At 45.5% G+C, this 20,261-nt stretch overlaps 1 pseudogene across 1 annotated transcript in view; it reads left to right on the top strand.

The window, feature by feature from the left end:
- The window catches only part of LOC311133023 (RAC-gamma serine/threonine-protein kinase-like), a 332,129-nt pseudogene that overhangs the window by 277,624 nt on the left and 34,244 nt on the right, over window positions 1-20,261 (top strand). The window contains exons 2-3 of the transcript in view: window positions 6,028-6,153; window positions 13,918-14,026. The product of the transcript in view is annotated as an RAC-gamma serine/threonine-protein kinase-like (transcript). The remainder of the gene's footprint in view (window positions 1-6,027; window positions 6,154-13,917; window positions 14,027-20,261) is intronic.

Below are 20,261 nucleotides of genomic sequence, written 5' to 3'. Positions count from 1 at the left end.
CTCTGATGTGTTAATTAAGAAAAGCTGCTGTCATTATGCTTAAAGTGGATGTTACAAATAGAACATGTTGTTTATTTTCTCAGAGCTGTCACAGAGGCGTGCGTGTCAGCCGTCGGGATGCTGGGCTAATTACCAGGAGTAAAAAAATACAAAGTGCACGTTTGAGGATTTTCACATCTCGTCCGTTATAGAGGATTTCAGTGTGTCCATCCACATGAATGAGGCTGGAACAAAAATGTCCTGATGCTGAAACTAAATGGAACTGCGATATTGAAAATAAATGATTATGTTGGTATTATATAAGGACTAAAGGTAAGGCAATTCTGAGATCATTGGTTGACTTTCGGTCTCAATGCCATTTTCAATCCTCTGGCCTATGGTGAAAATCAATTGGAAAATGGAAAATATCACCAAAATAGATTAGCAAGGAGAAGCACATGTGCATACAAATGTTTGCGGCTTTTTAAAAGCTCTAGTCAAATGCTGTGACATCTATCTTCGCAGACAGCAGAAGTGTAGTACCTTCCCTCTCAAGTCAAACTCCAAACTTCTTCCATTAACAGTTATCATATCTTCTATAGGAGTATACACCTTACACAGTGGTTGATCTACAGAACAATATGTTATGCTGCCTGTGCTCTTCAGTATCCTGTGGTATCTTGTGTTAAACCCTATGCTGTACGTGTGATGTAGCCCTTGTAATCCTGCTGTTGGTTATTAGATGGAGCAGGCTGTTGCACCAGAAGTTTTGTTTGGTAATGCGGGATGACCAGCTGCTCAGCAGATGTTGTTTTGCTGCTGCCGCCCGGGAGGGTTAAAGTTGTCTGCTCTGGCCCCCTGATGAAGATCTGACCCCCCATGCTGCAGCCCTCTCTACAGAGCTAGCCTAATTCCCTGGGCAGGAGGATAGGGGTGTCCCGGGTCCCATAGTCCCACCCGAACAACTGCCTAACCCAAATGAGGCAGATGATGGAGTGATTTCAGATTGTAAACATGTTTCTGTCATTTTGATCATGGTAATCCCAAAGCAATATCATGAGAGTCTAAAAGATATTGGTCTGGATGGGTATTGAAACAGAAGCCACTTCAGAATGATACTGATGATAGGGGTAAGCTGTGTTACGGCACTTTAATGCAAAAACAATAATGTCTGCACAAAAATAATTGCACAAAGAGCTCATAGAGCTAACCATTAAAAATGTTTTTTCCATGAAACCATAAAAAAATGTAATAAGCGGTTTTAATTGCTTTATGAGTGCAGAGTTGATTGTTTTTGGATCTACGGACTGGCAGGTTTCATACAGTAACGAAGAAACATTCAACCTACTGTCACGATCGTCTGAAGGATTGGACCAATGCGCAGCGTTGCGAGTGAACATGATGACTTTATTAATCAAAGCAACCACGAAAAACAACAAAAGACGATACGTGAAGTTCACTACTGAAATACGACAAACAGCAACAAAGAAACAATAACCCACAACACAAAGGAGAAAACACACAGAATATATATGGCTCCCAATCAGAGATAACGAGCCGACAGCTGACACTCGTTACCTCCGATTGGGAGTCATCGACCAATCACCACATGACACAAACAAAATGAAACTCACCCATCCCCAACACCACCAAATGAAATACACCCAAACACACGAAAATGAACAACCCTGGCTCAATATAAACGTCCATAGAGCCAGAGTGTCACAGTACCCCCCCCTAAAGGTGCGAACTCCGGGCGCACCAACATCAGGACTAGGGGAGGGTCTGGGTGGGCGTCTGTCCATGGTGGCGGCTCTGGCCCCGGTCGTGATCCCCACCCCACCACAGTCACAACCTGCTTCGGTAGCCTCCTCCCAATGACCACCCTCCACCTAACCCCACCTGGACTAAGGGGCAACCCCGGACTAAGGGGCAGCATCGGCCTAAGGGGCAGCACCGGGATAAGGGGCAGCACCGGGATAAGGGACAGCACCGGACTAAGGGGCAGCACCGGACTACGGGGCAGTACCGGACTAAAGGGCAGTACAGGGCTAAGGGGCAGCACCGGGCTAAGGGGCAGCACCGGGCTAAGGGGCAGCACCGGACTCAGGGGCAGCACCGGACTCAGGGGCAGCACCGGACTCAGGGGCAGCACCGGGCTAAAGGGCAGCACCGGACTAAGGGGCAGCACCGGGCTAAGGGGCAGTACCTGACTAGATGGCGGATCCTGGCTGGCTGGCTCTGGCGGATCCTGGCGGGACGGCTCTGGCGGATCCTGGCGGGACGGCTCTGGCGGATCCTGGCGGGACGGCTCTGGCGGATCCAGGCTGGACGGCTCTGGCGGATCCTGGCTGGACGGCTCTGGCGGATCCTGGCTGGACGGCTCTGGCGGATCCTGGCTGGACGGCTCTGGCGGATCCTGGCTGGACGGCTCTGGCGGATCCTTGCTGGACGGCTCTGGCGGATCCTGGCTGGACGGCTCTGGCGGATCCTGGCTAGACGGTTCTGGCGGATCCTGGCTGGACAGCTCTGGCGGATCCTGGCTGGACGGCTCTGGCGGATCCTGGCAGGACGGCTCTGGCGGATCCTGGCTGGCTGACGGATCTGGCGGATCCTGGCGGGCTGACGGATCTGGCTGCTCATGGCTGGCTGACGGATCTGGCTGCTCATGGCTGGCTGACGGATCTGGCTGCTCATGGCTGGCTGACGGATCTGGCTGCTCATGGCTGGCTGACGGGTCTGGCTGCTCATGGCTGGCTGACGGGTCTGGCTGCTCATGGCTGGCTGACGGATCTGGTTGCTCATGGCTGGCTGACGGATCTGGCTGCTCATGGCTGGCTGACGGATCTGGCTGCTCATGGCTGGCTGACGGATCTGGCTGCTCATGGCTGGCTGACGGATCTGGCTGCTCATAGCTGGCTGACGGATCTGGCTGCTCATGGCTGGCTGACGGGTCTGGCTGCTCATGGCTGGCTGACGGATCTGGCTGCTCATGGCTGGCTGACGGATCTGGCTGATCCTGTCTGGCGGAAGGCTCTGGCTGATCCTGTCTGGCGGAGAGCTCTAGCGGCTCCGGTCTGGCGGACGGCTCTGAAGGCTCATGGCAGACGGGCGGCTTTGCAGGCTCAGTACAGACGGGCAGTTCAGACGGCGTTGGGCAGACGGACAGTTCAGACGGCGTTGGGCAGACGGGCAGTTCAGACGGCGTTGGGCAGACGGGCAGTTCAGACGGCGTTGGGCAGCCGGGCAGTTCAGGCGCCGTTGGGCAGACGGGCAGTTCAGACGGCGTTGGGCAGACGGGCAGTTCAGACGGCGTTGGGCAGACGGGCAGTTCAGGCGCCGTTGGGCAGACGGCCAGTTCAGGCCGGCTGGCGACGCACATCGTGGACCTGGTGCGTGGAGTAGGAACAGGCCGGACCGTACCGGGAACACCCACCACTGGCCTTAACTGGGGATCAAGAACGGACCGGACCAGACTGGGAACACACTTCAGTCTCTCATGCCGTGCCACAACAACTTCCCTCCCTCTACTCGCCAATGGCTCCCGTAATCCGATAGCCTTCTCTCCTTTTCTCCCTGTGGCAGCCTCCTGCTGCCCAGGCGCCCAAGCCATGTGCCCCCCCCCAAAAATTTTTTGGGGAGTAACCACGGGCTTCCAGCCTCGACTCCGCGCTTCCTCTTCATACCACCTCCTCTCGGCTGCAGCTGCCTCCAGCTCTTCACGAGGGCGGTGATATTCCTCCTCAGACCACCTCCTCTCGGCTGCAGCTGCCTCCAGCTCTTCACGAGGGCGATGATGTTCCTCCGGTTGTGCCCAAGGACCCTTTCCAGCCCGAATCTCCTCCCATGTCCAAAAGTCCTTAGGAGGCATCCATAACTCCTGTGTCCAGACCCCTTGCTCCTGGACGCGCTGCTTGGTCCTTTTTTGGTGGGTTATTCTGTCACGATCGTCTGAAGGATTGGACCAATGCGCAGCGTTGCGAGTGAACATGATGACTTTATTAATCAAAGCAACCACGAAAAACAACAAAAGACGATACGTGAAGTTCACTACTGAAATACGACAAACAGCAACAAAGAAACAATAACCCACAACACAAAGGAGAAAACACACAGAATATATATGGCTCCCAATCAGAGATAACGAGCCGACAGCTGACACTCGTTACCTCCGATTGGGAGTCATCGACCAATCACCACATGACACAAACAAAATGAAACTCACCCATCCCCAACACCACCAAATGAAATACACCCAAACACACGAAAATGAACAACCCTGGCTCAATATAAACGTCCATAGAGCCAGAGTGTCACACCTACACAAAGGATCTAGAGCACAATGATTTGATTGACGTGTTACCGACTCAGGGGTTAATGAGTCATTACCATCCATAGAGATCCTATTAAATTATTAGAGGGGCTATGTCATAAGGAGCTATGTCATTCCTATTTGACTCAGCCATGCCTCATTGCCCGTCCAACATTTCCTCATCTCCCATCCCTTCTATTGCGACTAGCCCCGATGCTCCTCCCTCTTTTCCCCCTGCCCCGCTACAAAGTTTCCCTGCAGTCACTGAGTCTGAGGTGCTAAAGGAGCTCCTTAAACTTGACCCCAAAAAAACATCTGGGTCAGATGGTTTAGATAATTTCTTCTTTAAGGTTGCAGCCCCTATCATCGCCAAGCCTATCTCTGACCTTTGTAACCTGTCTCTCCTCTCTGGGGAGGTTTCCATTGCTTGGAAGGCAGCTACGGAGCATCATTTATTTAAAGGGGGAGATCAAGCTGATCCTAACTGTTATAGGCCAATTTCTATTTTGCCCTGTTTATCAAAAGTGTTGGAAAAACGTGTCAATAATCGACTGGCTTTCTTGATGTCTATAGTATTCTCGCTGGTATGCAATCTGGTTTCCGCTCAGGTTATGGATGTGTCACTGCAACCTTAAAGGTCCTAAATGATGTCACCATTGCCCTTGATTCTAAGCAATTTTGTGCTGCTATTTTTATTGACTTGGCCAAAGCTTTTGATACGGTAGACCATTCCATTTCCTTGTTTTCCATGAAAACATACATGAAATGAGTTTGAATAGGAAATATAACAACATTAATAGGAAATGTAGTCATTGACAAGGTTAGAAATAATGATTTTTAATTGAAATAATAATTGTGTCCTTCAAACTTTGCTTTCGTCAAAGAATCCTCCATTTGCAGCAATTACAGCCTTGCAGACCTTTGGAGTGATAGCCTTCCTTCTTCAAGATCCCTTTTACCCTGTACAAATCTCCCACTTTACCACCACCAAAGCACCCCCAGACCATCACATTGCCTCCACCATGCTTGACAGATGACATCAAGCACTCCTCCAGCATCTTTCAGTTTGCGCTGTTCTGTGATGGGAGTAGTACACAGCGTTGTACGGGATCTTCAGTTTCTTGGCAATTCCTCACATGGAATAGCCTTCATTTCTCAGAACAAGAATAGACTGACGAGTTTCAGAAGAAAGTTATTTGTTTCTGGCCATTTGATTCTGTAATCGAACCCACAATTGCTGATGCTCCAGATACTCAACTAGTCTCAAGAAGGGCAGTTGTATTGCTTCTTTAATCAGCACAACATTTTTCAGCTGTTCTAACATAATTGCAAAAGGGTTTTCTAATGATCAATTATCCTTTTAAAATGTATGCACTCACTAACTGTAAGTCGTTCTGGATAAGAGCGTCTGCTAAATGACTAAAATGTAAAAATGTAATTAGCAAACACAACGTGCCATTGGAACACAGGACTGATGGTTGCTGATAATGGGCCTCTGTAGATGTAGATATTCCATTTAAAAATCAGCCGTTTCCAGCTACAATAGCCATTTACAACATTAACAATGTCTACACTGTATTTCTGATCAATTTGATGTTATTTTAATGGCCAAAAAATTTGCTTTTCTTTCGAAAACAAGGAAATTTCGAAGTGACCCCAAACTTTTGAACGGTAGTGTGTATATATATACAGTACTCCTCATTGTATTCTTATTCTTCTCCTCCCTCTTTCTACAGGAGAATATATCAAGAACTGGAGACCACACTACTTTCTGCTGAAAACGGATGGCTCGTTCATAGGTTACAAAGAGAAGCCTCAGGACGCAGACCTACCCTATCCCCTTAATAACTTCTTTGTTGAAAGTGAGTCATCCGCTGTGCTGGCTTCTAACACGTCATTTTATACACTGCTTAAAAAAATTAAGGGAACACTAAAATAATTCTTTACATAGTTGAATGTGCTGACAACAAAATCACGCAAAAATTATCAATGGAAATCAAATGTATCAACCCATGGAGGTCTGGATTTGGAGTCACCCTCAAAATTAAAGTGGAAAACCACACTACAGGCTGATCCAACTTTGATGTAATGTCCTTAAAACAAGTCAAAATGAGGCTCAGTAGTGTGTGTGGCTCCACGTGCCTGTATGACCTCCCTACAAGGCCTGGGCATGCTCCTGATGAGGTGGCGGATGGTCTCCTGAGGGATCTCCTCCCAGACCTGGACTAAAGCATCCGCCAACTTCTGGACAGTCTGTGGTGCAACGTGGGTGGAGCGAGACATGATGTCCCAGATGTGCTCAATTGGATTCAGGTCTGGGGAACGGGCGGGCCAGTCCATAGCATCAATGCTTTCCTCTTGCAGCTGTGCGGCCCCCCAAAGAAATGCCACCCCACACCATGACTGACCCACCGCCAAACCGGTCATGCTGGAGGATGCTGCAGGCAGCAGAACGTTCTCCACGGCGTCTCCAGACTCTGTCACGTCTGTCACGTGCTCAGTGTGAACCTGCTTTCATCTGTGAAGAGCACAGGGCACCAGTGGCGAATTTGCCAATCTTGGTGTTCTCTGGCAAATGCCAAACGTCCTGCACGGTGTTGGGCTGTAAGCACAACCCCCACCTGTGGACGTCGGGCCCTCATACCACCCTCATGGAGTCTGTTTCTGACCGTTTGAGCAGACACATGTACATTTGTGGCCTGCTGGAGGTCATTTTGCAGGGCTCTGGCAGTGCTCCTCCTGCTCCTCCTTGCACAAAGGCGGAGGTAGCAGTCCTGCTGCTGGGTTGTTGCCCTCCTACGGCCTCCTCCACGTCTCCTGATGTACTGGCCTGTCTCCTGGTAGCGCCTCCATGCTCTGGACACTACGCTGACAGACACAGCAAACCTTCTTGCCACAGCTCGCATTGATGTGCCATCCTGGATGAGCTGCACTACCTGAGCCACTTGTGTGGGTTGTAGACTCCGTCTCATGCTACCACTAGAGTGAAAGCACCGCCAGCATTCAAAAGTGACCAAAACATCAGCATAGGAACTGAGAAGTGGTCTGTGGTCACCACCTGCAAAACCAGTCCTTTATTGTGGGTGTCTTGCTAATTGCCTATAATTTCCACCTGTTGTCTATTCCATTTGCACAACAGCATGTGACATTTATTGTCAATCAGTGTTGCTTCCTAAGTGGACAGTTTGATTTCACAGAAGTGTGATTGACTTGGAGTTACATTGTGTTGTTTAAGTGTTCCCTTTATTTTTTTGAGCAGTGTAGTACATTTGTCATAATTTGGTTGTAATCCAGAGAGGTTAGAAAATGTATCTAGATCCTCTATGAGGCTGTGGAGGGATTCTAGTTTTACTATTCTTAGGTAGGGGAATAACTTTTATTTCCCTCCAGGCCTGAGGGCACACACTTTCTAGTAGGCTTACATTGAAGATAGGGCAAATAGGAGTGGCAATAGATAAGGTCCCACAGTTGACAGTGCATGTCAGAGCAAAAAGCAAGCCATGAGGTCTAAGGAATTGTCCGTAGAGCTCCAAGAAAGGATTGTGTCGAGGCACAGATCTGGGGAAGGGTACCAAAACATTTCTGCAGCATTGAAGGTCCCCAAGAACACAGTGGCCTCCATCATTCTTAAATGGAAGAAATTTGGAACAACCAAGATTATTCCTAGAGCTGGCCACCCGGCCAAACTGAGCAATCGGGGGAGAATGGCCTTGGTCAGGGAGGTGACCAAGAACCCGATGGTCACTCTGACAGAGCTCCAGAGTTCCTCTGTGGAGATGGGAGAACCTTCCAGAAGGACAACCATCTCTGCAGCATTCCACCAATCAGGCCTTTATGGTAGAGGGGCCAGACGAAGCCAGTCCTCAGTAAAAGGCATATGACAACCCGCTTGGAGTTTGCCAAAAGGCAAAAGTACTTTCAGACAATGAGAAACAAGATTCTCTGGTCTGATGAAACCAAGATTGAACTCTTTGGCCTGAATGCCAGGCATCACGTCTGGAGGAAACCTGGCACCATCCCTACGGTGAAGCATGGTGGTGGCAGCATCATGCTGTGGGAATGTTTTTCAGCGGCAGGGACTGGGAGACAAGTCAGGATCGAGGGAAAGATGAACAGAGCAAAGTACAGAGAGATCCTTGATGAAAACCTACTCCAGGACTCAGGACCTCAGACTGGGGTGAAGGTTCACCTTCCAACAGGACAACGACTCTAAGGCCACAGCCAAGACAACCCAGGAGTGTCTTCGGAACAAGTCTCTGAATGTGCAGCGATGTTCCCCATCCAACTTGACAGAGCTTCAGAGGATCTGCACAGAAGAATGGGAGAAACTCCCCGAATACAGATGTGCCAAGCTTGTAGCGCCATACCTAACTAAGCTCGAGGCTGTAATAGCTGCCAAAGGTGCTTCAACAAAGTACTGAGTAAAGGGTCTGAATACTTATGTAAATGTAATATTTCAGTTGTTTTTTTATTATATACATTTGCAAAACGTTCTAAAAACCTGTTTTTGCTTTGTCATTATGGGGTATTGGGTGTAGATTGATTAAAAAAAACATTTTTAGAATAAGGCTGTAACGTAACAAAATGTGGAAAAAGTCAAGGGTTCAGAATACTTTCCGAATGCAGTATATGTAAATCACGAAGCTCAACTGCATTTCCTGCGGCACAGGAAAATTTTCAGCAACAAAAGAGTGATCAAACTAAGATCCTACATCTGTAAATGACTGAGAAACGGGACTATGGTGAAGATTTCCCTTCTCCAGAGCCCCATGTTTATACATACTGTTTGTTAATTATATTGCAATATAAAATACTTGAATACGTATAAGAGTTAAAATAAGGATAGTATGTAATATAATGAGGATGCAAACGTATGAACTGATAGTGACCATAGTGTACGAGAGGTGGTGACCCTATCCCATCAGGGAAATTAATCAGATTGTAAATTACAGTAACACTCAGGACAGTTGCTGTCCACTCCTCTGTCTACAGTATACTCTCCTCAATCGACAGTATACTCTCTTCTATCTACAGTATACTCTCATCTATCTACAGTATACTCTCCTCTGTCTACAGTATACTCTCTCCTCTATCTACAGTATACTCTCTCCTCTATCTACATTATACTCTCCTCTATCTACATTATACTCTTCTCTATCTACAGTATACTCTCTCCTCTATCTACATTATACTCTCTTCTATCTACATTATACTCTCCTCAATCGACAGTATACTCTCTCCTCTATCTACAGTATACTCTCCTCTATCTACAGTATACTCTCCTCTAAAGTTACTATTTACATATACATTTACATAATTTAGCAGACGCTCTTATCCAGAGCGACTTACAAATTGGTGCATTCAACTTATGATAGCAAGTGGGACAACCACTTTTTTTCTTCTTTTTTTAATGGGGGGGTGGGGGGGGTGGGTAGAAGGATAACTTTATACTATTCCAGGTATTCTTTAAAGAGGTAGGGTTTCAAGTGTCTCCGGAAGGTGGTCAGTGACTCCGCTGTCCTGGCGTCGTGGGGGAGCTTGTTCCACCATTGGGGTGCCAGAGCAGCAAATAGCTTTGACTGGGCTGAGCGGGAACTGTGTTCCTGTAGAGGTAGGGGAGCTAGCAGGCTAGAGGTGGATGAACGTAGTGCCCTCGTTTGGGTGTAGGGTACTATGTTGTACCCAGAGCTAATAGCTACTGAAACTCTATCTTGACCTTGTTTTATCTGAGCACAGTGGTAGACTCCATTTTGTTAGCGAAGCAGGTAGAGGTACGGTGTGACTGCGACCTTAGCTTTGTCGTCATTAACCTTCCCGCCTATATTTAGGCCGCCCGCCGTTTGGTGGCGGTGGAGATGGGACCAGCTGAGGGAGGGAAGTCATTACCTACAGTCGTGGTCAAAAGTTTTGAGAATGACACAAGTATTGGTCTTCACAAAGTTCGCTGCTTCAGTGTTATAAGATATTTTTGTCAGATGTTACTATGGTATACTGAAGTATAATTACAAGCATTCCATAAGTGTCAAAGGCTTTTATTGACAATTACATTAAGTTTATGCAAAAAGTCAATATTTGCAGTGTTGACCCTTCTTTTTCAAGACCTCTGCAATCCGCCATGGCATGCTGTCAATTAACGTCTGGGCCACATCCTGACTGATGGCAGCCCATTCTTGCATAATCGATGCTTGGAGTTTGTCAGAATTTGTGGGTTTTTGTTTGTCCACCCGCCTCTTGAGGATCAACCATAAATTCTCAATGGGATTAAGGTCTGGGAAGTTTCCTGGCCATGGACCCAAAATATCGATGTTTTGTTCCCAGAGCCACTTAGTTATCACTTTTGCCTTATGGCAAGGTGCACCATCATGCTGGAAAAGGCATTGTTCGTCACCAAACTGTTCTTGGATGGTTGGGAGAAGTTGCTCTCGGAGGATGTGTTGGTACCATTCTTTATGCTTGGCTGTGTTCTTAGGCAAAATTGTGAGTGAGACCACTCCCTTGGCTGAGAAGCAACCCCACACATGAATGGTCTCAGGATGCTTTACTGTTGGCATGACACAGGACTGATGGTAGCGCTCACCTTGTCTTCTCCGGACAAGCTTTTTTCCGGATGCCCCAAACAATCGGAAAGGGGATTCATCAGAGAAAATGACTTTACCCCAGTCCTCAGCAGTCTAATCCCTGTACATTTTGCAGAATATCAGTCTGTCCCTGATGTTTTTCCTGGAGAGAAGTGGCTTCTTTGCTGCCCTTCTTGATACCAGGCCATCCTCCAAAAGTCTTCGCCTCACTGTGCGTGCAGATGCACTCACACCTGCCTGCTGCCATTCCTGAGCAAGCTCTACACTGGTGGTGCCCCGATCCCGCAGCTGAATCAACTTTAGGAGACGGTCCTGGCGCTTGCTGGACTTTCTTGGGCGCCCTGACGCCTTCTTCACAACAATTGAACCTCTCTCCTTGAAGTTCTTAATGATCCGATAAATGGTTGATTTAGGTGCAATCTTACTAGCAGCAATATCCTTGCCTGTGAAGCCCTTTTTGTGCAAAGCAATGATGACGGCACGTGTTTCCTTGCAGGTAACCATGGTTAACAGAGGAAGAACAATGATTTCAAGCACCACCCTCCTTTTAAAGCTTCCAGTCTGTTATTCTAACTCAATCAGCATGACAGAGTGATCTCCAGCCTTGTCCTTGTCAACACTCTCACCTGTGTTAATGAGAGAATCACTGACATGATGGCAGCTGGTCCTTTTGTGGCAGGGCTGAAATGCAGTGGAAATGTTTTTTTGGGATTAAGTTTATTTTCATGGCAAAGAGGGACTTTGCAATGAATTGCAATTCATCTGATCACTCTTCATGACATTCTGGAGTATATGCAAATTGCCATCATCAAAACTGAGGCAGCAGACTTTGTGAAAATTAGTATTTGTGTCATTCTCAAAACGTTTGACCACGACTATACTGGCACGTACAGGCTCAACACTGTTTCAGCTGTCCTCTGACTGATCTTTCTAAAAATAGCAGCCGAAATTGTCGCAACCCCTATTACAAGCCTGTTCAACCTCTCTTTCGTAACGTCTGAGATCCCCAGAGATTGGAAAGCTGCCGCGGTCATCCCCCTCTTCAAAGGGGGTGACACTCTAGATCCAAACTGTTACAGACCTATATCCATCCTGCCCTGCCTTTCTAAAGTTTTTGAAAGCCAAGTTAACAAACAGATTACCGACCATTTCGAATCACACTGTACCTTCTCCGCTATGCAATCCGGTTTCCGAGCTGGTCATGGGTGCACCTCAGCCACGCTCAAGGTCCTAAACGATATTATAACCATGATCGATAATAGACAGTACTGTGCAGCCGTCTTCATCGACCTGGCCAAGGCTTTCGACTCTGTCAACCACCGCATTCTTATTGGCAGACTAAATAGCCTTGGTTTCTCAAATGACTACCTCGCCTGGTTCACTAACTACTTCTCAGATAGAGTTCAATGTGTAAAATCGGAGGGCCTGTTGTCTGGACCTATGGCAGTCTCTATGGGGGTGCCACAGGGTTCAATTCTTGGGCCGACTCTTTTCTCCGTGTATATCAATGATGTTGCTCTTGCTGCTGGTGACTCTCAGATCCACCTCTACGCAGACGACAACATTTTGTATACATCTGGCCCTTCATTGAACACTGTTAACAAACCTCCAAACAAGCTTCAATGCCATACAACACTCCTTCTGTAGCCTCCAACTGCTCTTAAACACTAGTAAAACTAAATGCATGCTCTTCAATCGAACGCTGCTGGCACCCGCCCACCCGACTAGAATCACTACTATCGACGGGTCTGACCTAGAGTATGTGGACAACTACAAATACCTAGGTGTCTGGTTAGACTGTAAACTCTCCTTCCAGACTCACATTAAGCATCTCCGATCCAAAGTTAAATCTAGAATCGGCTTCTTATTTCGCAACAAAGCCTCCTTCACTCATGCTGCCAAACATGCCCTCATAAAACTGACTATCCTACCGATCCTTGACTTCGGCGATGTCATTTACAAAATAGCCTCGAACACTCTACTCAGCAAATTGGATGTAGTCTATCACAGTGCCATCCGTTTTGTCTCCAAAGCCCCATATACTACCCACCACTGTGACCTGCACGCTCTTGTTGGCTGGTCCTCACTACATATTCGTCGCCAAACCCACTGGCTCCAGGCCATCTATAAATCACTGCTAGGCAAATCCCTGCCTTATCTTAGCTCATTGGTCACCATAGCGACACCCACCCATAGTATGCGCTCCAACAGGTATATCTCACTGGTCATCCCCAAAGCCAACACCTCCTTTGGCCGCCATTCCTTCCAGTTCTCTGCTGCCAATGACTGGAACGAACTGCAAAAATCTCTGAAGCTGGAGACTCTTATCTCCCTCACTAACTTTAAGCATCAGTTGTCAAAGCACCTTACCGATCACTGCACCTGTACACAGCCCATCTGAAATTTACCCACCCAACTACCTCATCCCCATATTGTTATTTATTTTGCTCATTTGCACCCCAGTATCTCTATTTGCACATCATCTTTTGCACATCTATCATTCCAGTGTTAATACTAATTGTAATTATTTTGCACTATGGCCTATTTATTGCCTTACCTCCATAACTTGCTACATTTGCACACACTGTATATATATTTTCTGTTGTATTTTTGACTTTATGTTTTATTTTACCCCATATGTAACTCTGTGTTGTTGTTGTTTTTCGCACTGCTTTGCTTTATCTTGGCCAGGTCGCAGTTGTAAATGAGAACTTGTTCTCAACTGGCTTACCTGGTTAAATAAAGGTGAAATAAAAATAACAAATAAAATCATTGTCCCCATAGCTGCTGCTGCTGCAGTAGGGGTGACTGTGGAGCACATTGCAAAACTTTTCCACAGTTGGCTTAAAGCCCCATCTGGCAGCGAGACAGCTGTGGCGTCAGGTTTAGGCCTTTAACATGGTGCAAAATGTTGTGTTTGCTATAGTATAGCATAGCCACAGGAAGTAGAGGTGCTGTAGTTGCCCCCTGTCGACAAAACATTCTCAGCACATCTAGTAAATCTGAATATTCACAAACACCTCTCTATCTGTCCACTCTCTGTCTCAGAATGCCAGCTGATGAAGACAGAACGACCAAAGCCCACATTCATTATCAGATGTCTACAGTGGACCACCGTCATAGAGAGGACCTTCCATGTGGACACACCAGAGGAAAGGTGAGCTCACCCCTTACTCTGCTTCTATGGCCAATTGACAGCTTTTTCTGTACACTGTACCCACTACATCTATGAAAACAGTACATCTATGAAAACAGTACATCTATGAAAACAGTACATCTATGAAAACATTACATCTATGAAAACATTACATCTATGAAAAGGCATAGTGAAGCTCTCAAGCCAGACTGTCGTGTAAAACTGTGCCAAATTGCTTACTAGTTCCATTTTCTATGATGGATTTTTATGATAACCTACAATATGACTATGATATTATTTTATACTAAATGGGATTCCAGAGATAATTTGGTGTGAAAGTTTTCTTGCGACAATTATATATTTGTCCTCAGCCTCCATTCTCTAAGAATCAACAAAAATTGATGTAGCAATCGCAGATTACCCCTTTAACAAAGATTTTTTTGAAAACCCAGCACACACATAGCCACAATAGACAGACCAGGGTATTGAGGAGAAGAGAATTACAGTTAGAGCTGCAGCCTCAATAGAAAGACCAGGGGATTGAGGGGAAGATAATTACAGTTAGAGCTGCAGCCTCAATAGAAAGGCCAGGGGATTGAGGAGAAGAGAATTACAGTTAGAGCTGCAGCCTCAATAGAAAGGCCAGGGGATTGAGGAGAAGAGAATTACAGTCAGAGCTGCAGCCTCAATAGAAAGGCCAGGGGATTGAGGAGAAGAGAATTACAGTTAGAGCTGCAGCCTCAATAGAAAGGCCAGGGGATTGAGGAGAAGAGAATTACAGTCAGAGCTGCAGCCTCAATAGAAAGGCCAGGGGATTGAGGGGAAGATAATTACAGTCAGAGCTGCAGCCTCAATAGAAAGGCCAGGGGATTGAGGAGAAGAGAATTACAGTTAGAGCTGCAGTCTCAATAGAAAGGCCAGGGGATTGAGGAGAAGAGAATTACAGTTAGAGCTGCAGCCTCAATAGAAAGGCCAGGGGATTGAGGGGAAGATAATTACAGTCAGAGCTGCAGCCTCAATAGAAAGGCCAGGGGATTGAGGAGAAGAGAATTACAGTTAGAGCTGCAGTCTCAATAGAAAGGCCAGGGGATTGAGGAGAAGAGAATTACAGTTAGAGCTGCAGCCTCAATAGAAAGGCCAGGGGATTGAGGGGAAGATAATTACAGTTAGAGCTGCAGTCTCAATAGAAAGGCCAGGGGACCCTAGAGTCGATTTCCACACCCCAAATCTAATTAGTATAATAAAAAAATCCCCACAAAAATCTGTCAGTTTAAGCTAGAGATATGTTTTTTTTGCATTGGATACGTCTCAATCCACCACACTTCTTCATCTGCGGTGAAAGGTGACAGAGCTAGAGCAATGTTTGTAGACCATGAGACATCCCAAAAATTGGTCTTCCCACAAAATCGTCTGTAGCATCTGAATGGTTTGGCCTACAAACTATTAACCCCTCCATGGAAAGATGAGACTCGCACGAACACGATGGTGTTCTCTGTTTTGCTCTACGACCTTCACAAGTGTCAAGAGACTCGTCTGAAGTCGGTACAGCCGATCTGCCAACTTCTGTCAGTAGCATCCGAACCCTTTGGGCTACACACCTATGATCCCTCTGTGCAAAGGTGAGATTCTCACGAACATGTACATGTCGGTTGTTTTACTCTAAGACGCCCACAGGCCTCACAAGACTTGTCTGAAGGTCTCCCAGTACCAGTTTAAAAAAATGAATGGAAGTACAGTGCCTTCGGAAAGTATTCAGACCCCTTGATTTTTCCACATAGGTTACAGCCTTATTCTAAAAAGTATTAAATAGTTTTTTTCCCTCATCAATCTACACACAATACCCCATAATGACAATGCAAAAACAGTTTTTTGGACATTTTTGCTAATGTATTAAATGAAAGAAATATGATTTATTTTTTACATAAGTATTCTGACCTTTTAACCAGTACTTTGTTGAAGCACCTTTGGCAGCGATCACATCCTGTATTTGGGGAGTTTCTCCCATTCTTCTCTGTAGATGCTCTCAAGCTCTGTCAGGTTGGATGGGGAGCGTCGCTACACAGCTATTTTCAGGTCTCTCCAGAGATATTCGATCGGGTTCATGTCCGGGCTCTGGCTGGGCCACTTAAGGACATTCAGAGACTTGTCCTGAAGCCACTCCTGCGTTGTCTTGGCTGTGTGCTTTGAGTCATTGTCCTGTTGGAAGGTGAACCTTCGGCACCCCCATGCTTCACCGTAGGGATGGTGCCAGGTTTCCTCCAGACATGATGCTTGGCATTTAGGCCAAAGAGTTGAATCTTGGTTTCATCAGACCAGAGAATCTTGTTTCTCATGGTCTGAGAGTCTTTAGGTGCCTCGGTCTGAGAGTCTTTAGGTGTCTCGGAGCTCTACGGACAACAAAAATATGGGGTTAAATACATTAAAATAACAAAACAAAAAAGTTTTGGAGAGACATTTCAGAACAAACTTCCTTTTGATATTTTTGGGGGACTATCTGTTGTTCCATGAATTGAATCTGTTGTTCAACGCATCTGTATGGGCTAATAGCATTAAGACCAACAATTATGTTTTATCAAATTCTTCAAGGGTTCTTAAAATTCCAAATCAAATAGCTAAATGAACCTTGGTATGACCTTCTTAAAACAATTCCATATAGCTTAGTAGAACGTATTTTCCAGTTCCTGTCTTGAGCTTTACAGCCGCTGTACTGTATCTCTGTCTGTCTGGCTGTACCCACCTGGCAGAGGCCCAGCAACGGCTGGCCCACGTGTGAGGAGAGAGTTGGCACCCGCTGGCACGCCGCCCAACTGTAGTCAGGCCCATTATCTCTCGTTAGCTAAAAAAATCACATTATACTCCAAAGAAAATGGACGGGGTAGGGAGAGATGGCTCGGCTCGCATTCATCTGCACAACCTTGAGAGGATTCCTGCTGCTTTTTATGTGTACACTGTGCCGTTCGATTGTTCAAAAGGAACACAACTTTTGTTGGCCCTTGTTGGGAGTCACATGTAGGATATATTCAGAAGCCTATGTGGTGTAAAGCTGCAAAAAGTTGTTCAGAAAAAGAATCCTGTATGGATTTGCACCTTGTTCAATCCCTCATTATATCATATGGGCCTCAAACTCAAAGCAAAACATCAAACAAAAACCAAATGGATGCTATTTTGTTCTGTTTGCATTATCCCGTTACCGAAAACAAAACAACTTTTCAACTGGAGTCAACAGTTACTTTGTTGTAAAGCAGAAAGCCCAGCAGTCCTCCTAGAAATGCTATCCTACGTACAGTAAATGAAAGTTTCCAAATCCCAACGATCCCCTCCTGTGGAATGTTTATGTAGCAGCAGTACAGCCCAGAGGGAAGCACAAACCACACAGATATATTCATCATCATTTAATACACACATTCTCGCACAAATCTAAATGCATCACTGGTTTTATGCAACAGATGTTGTACGGCACAACAAATGTAAACCCAATTGGGGGTAACACCATTCGCGAACAAGCAATAGTTCCAATTCACATAACCTAATTTTTTAACATTTGTTTTGTTCTAAAGTGTCTGATCATCAACGATTACATAGATGATTGCATAGATTAGCCTTTGTTGAAATCCCATTTTTACCCCATTGTGAAGGTATAATGAATAAATTGCACTGTCTAGAGATCATTCTTAATTTAGCATAATGTAATTGTTTTTGCAAATGGTGTTACCCCCCCATTCTACCTTATGTTATTTTTAGTGCTACATTTATATTAATTACTGCATTGTTGGGTTTAGAACTTGCAAGAAAGGCATTCCACTGTCCTTGTGCACGTGACATTAAAACTTGATTCTGCATGATGTTGTCACATTAGACAGTAAACAGTAGCTACATTTCATTGTGAAATATCATTGTTACAGTGCAGAAGTGTGTTCATGTGTCTGTGTTATAGGTGCGTATGGTGTGAGTTTAAAGAGGCTATCCATACTCCAGACGATTTCCTATATATGGAGCTCTAGAGGTGTACAGTGCCTTCAGAAAGTATTCATACCCCTTGACTTATTCCATATTTTGTTGTGTTACAGCCTGAATTCAAAATTGATTTAAATATTATTATTTTTCTCACCCTTCTACACACAATACACCATTATGACAAGTGAAAACATGTTTTTTGAAATCTTTGCAAATGTATTGAAAATGAAATTCAGAAATATCTCATTTATATAAGTATTCACACCCCTGAGTCAATACTTTGTAGAAGTACCTTTGGCTGCGATTACAGCTTTGAGTCGTCTTGGTTATGTCTGTATCAGCTTTGCACATCTGGATTTGGGGACTTTTTCCTATTCTTCCTTGCATTTTCTCAAGCTCTTTAGTTAGATGGGGAGTGGCGGTGAACATGAATATTCAAGTTTTCCACAGATTTTTTATGGGATTCAAGTCTGGGCTTTGGCTGGGCACTCAAGGACTTCACATTCTTGATCTGAAGCCATTCCAGCATTGCTTTGGCTGTATTCTTGGGGTCATTGTCCTGTTGGAACGTAAATCTTCGCCACAGTCTAAGGTCGTTTGCACTCTGAAGCAGGTTCTCATCAAGGATTTGCCTGTATTTGGCTCCATTCATTGTTCCCTCTATCCTTACCAGTTTCCCAGTCCCTGAAAAGCATCCCCATAGCATGATGCTGCCACCACCATGCTTAATGGTAGGGATGGTGTTAGATGGGTGATGAGTAGTGCCTGGTTTTGTCCAGACCTAGCACTTTGCATTCAGGCCAAAGAGTTACATTCTTGTCTCATCAGACCACATAATATTTTGCCTTATGCTCTCAGTCTTTCACATACCTTTTGCAAACTCCAGGTGTGCTGTCATGTGCCTTTTTCTCAGGAGTGGCTTCCGTCTGGCCACTCTTCCATAAAGCCCAGATTGGTGAAGCACTTTAGAGACGGTTGTCCTTCTGGCAGGTTCTCCCATCTCAGCCAAGGAACTCTGTAGTTCTGTCAGAGTGGTCATTGGGTTCTTGGTCACCTACCTTACCAAGGTCCTTCTTGCCCGGTTGCTCAGTTTGGTCGGACGGCCAGCTTTAGGCAGAGTCTGGGTAGTTCCATATTTTTTCAATTTCCCAACAATGGAGACCACTGTGCTTTTGGAAACTTTCAACACTCTATAAATAGTTTTATACCCTTCCCCACATTTGTGCCTCATCACAATTCTATCTTGGAGAGCTACGGACAGTTCCATGGACTTCATGGTATAGTTTCTGCTCTGACATGCACTGTCAACTGTGGGACCTTATATAGACAGTTGTGTTTCTTTCTAAAGAATGTCCAAACAATTATAATATATTGGCCACAGGTGGACTCCAATCAAGTTGTAGTGACAGCTCAAGGATGATCAAAGGAAATTGGATGCACCTGAGTTCAATTTAGAGTGTCATAGCAAAGGGGTGTGAATATTTATGTAAATGAGATATTTATGTATTTCATTTTCAATACATTTGCAAAAAATTTACATTTTAGTCATTTAGCAGACACTCTTATCCAGAGCGACTTACAGTTAGTGAATGCATATGTATTTAAAAAAAAAAAAAAATTAATGTTGCCCCCCCGTGGGAAACGAACCCACATCCCTGCCGGCCAAACCCTCCCCTACCTTGAACAACGCTGGACCAATTGTGCACCGCCCATGGGTCTCCCGGTTGTGGCCGGCTGCGACAGAGCCTGGACTCGAACCAGGATCTCTAGTGGCACAGCTAGCACTGCGATGCAGTGCCTTAGACCACTGCGCCACTCGGGAGTCTAGGAAAAAAACATGTTTTCACTTTGTCATTATGGGGTATTGTGTGTAGATGGGTGAGAGAGAAAAAATCTATTTAATCCATTTTGAATTCAGGCTGTAACACAACAAAATGTGGAATAAGTCAAGGGGTATGAATACTTTCTGAAGGCACTGTACTGTATGTCCTGACAAGATAAGTGAACAGGGGCTAACCAGACTACTATATAGACTAGGGGTGTTAAACTCATTTTGCCCTGGGGGACGCATTCGGTCTTCATTGAGGTCCAGAGGACAACACTGAAAATGTGTTATATTTCCTCGCCATTCAAATTTGCAACAAATTGTCCTCTATCCATCATTTTGGGCATTTTCTATGCTCCCTGACTGTCTAGCTTTCATTTAGGTGATTATTAGCGAGCTGGACAGTCTAGAAACTGTATGAATGTAGGTCCAATATAATTTCTACACAGTTTCGATTTGGTTTTAGTCATTTTAAAG

The sequence above is a fragment of the Coregonus lavaretus genome, assembly GCF_964263955.1.
Source record: "Coregonus lavaretus genome assembly, chromosome: 1".
NCBI lineage: Eukaryota > Metazoa > Chordata > Actinopteri > Salmoniformes > Salmonidae > Coregonus > Coregonus lavaretus.
The sequence above is the reverse complement of the archived record's forward strand: the minus strand, read 5'-3'. Positions and strand labels throughout refer to the sequence as shown.